This window comes from Bison bison, unplaced genomic scaffold (assembly GCF_000754665.1).
Source record: "Bison bison bison isolate TAMUID 2011002044 unplaced genomic scaffold, Bison_UMD1.0 scf7180017864080, whole genome shotgun sequence".
NCBI classification, from domain to species: Eukaryota; Metazoa; Chordata; class Mammalia; order Artiodactyla; family Bovidae; genus Bison; species Bison bison.
The window spans coordinates 5,922,378-5,923,447 of record NW_011494652.1 but is presented as its reverse complement, the minus strand read 5'-3'; the positions used below and the strand labels follow the sequence as shown (position 1 = coordinate 5,923,447).

General features: G+C 41.1%; 1 protein-coding gene across 1 annotated transcript in view; it reads right to left on the bottom strand.

Annotated features, from left to right (window-relative positions):
• Nucleotides 1–1,070, bottom strand: part of LTBP3 (latent transforming growth factor beta binding protein 3) — a 16,646-nt gene that overhangs the window by 4,292 nt on the left and 11,284 nt on the right. The window lies entirely within an intron of this gene.

Sequence of the window (1,070 nt, the reverse complement as noted above, 5' to 3'; positions counted from 1 at the left end):
CCTACATCAAATCCCTTATGATTATACAATGGAAATGAGAAATAGATTTAAGCGACTAGATGTGATAGAGTGCCTGATGAACTATGGATGGAGATTCGTGACATTGTACAGGAGACAGGGATCAAGACCATCCCCATGGAAAAGAAATGCAAAAAAGCAAAATGACTGTCTGGGGAGGCCTTACAAATAGCTGTGAAAAGAAGAGAAGCGAAAAGCAAAGGAGAAAAGGAAAGATATAAGCATCTGAATGCAGAGTTCCAAAGAATAGCAAGGAGAGATAAGAAAGCCTTCCTCAGCGATCAATGCAAAGAAATAGAGGAAAACAACAGAATGGGAAAGACTAGAGATCTCTTCAAGAAAATCAGAGATACCAAGGGAACATTTCATGCAAAGATGGGCTCGATAAAGGACAGAAATGGTATGGACCTAACAGAAGCAGAAGATACTAAGAAGAGGTGGCAAGAATACACAGAAGAACTGTACGAAAAAGATCTTCATGACCAAGATAATCATGATGGTGTGATCACTCACCTAGAGCCAGATATCCTGGAATGTGAAGTCAAGTGGGCCTTAGAAAGCATCACTACAAAGCTAGTGGAGGTGATGGAATTCCAGTTGAGCTATTTCAAATCCTGAAAGATGATGCTGTGAAAGTGCTGCACTCAATATGCCAGCAAATTTGGAAAACTCAGCAGTGGCCACAGGACTGGAAAAGGTCAGTTTTCATTCCAATCCCAAAGAAAGGCAATGCCAAAGAATGCTCAAACTGCCGCACAATTGTATTCATCTCACATGCTAGTAAAGTAATGCTCAAAATTCTCCAAGCCAGGCTTCAGCAATAGGTGAACCGTGAACTTCCAGATGTTCAAGCCGGTTTTAGAAAAGGCAGAGGAACCAGAGATCAAATTGCCAACATGTGCTGGATCATGGAAAAAGGAAGAGAGTTCCAGAAAAACATCTATTTCTGCTTTATTGACTATGCCAAAGCCTTTGACTGTGTGGATCACAATAAACTGTGGAAAATTCTGAAAGAGATGGGAATACCAGACCACCTGACCTGCTTCTTGAGA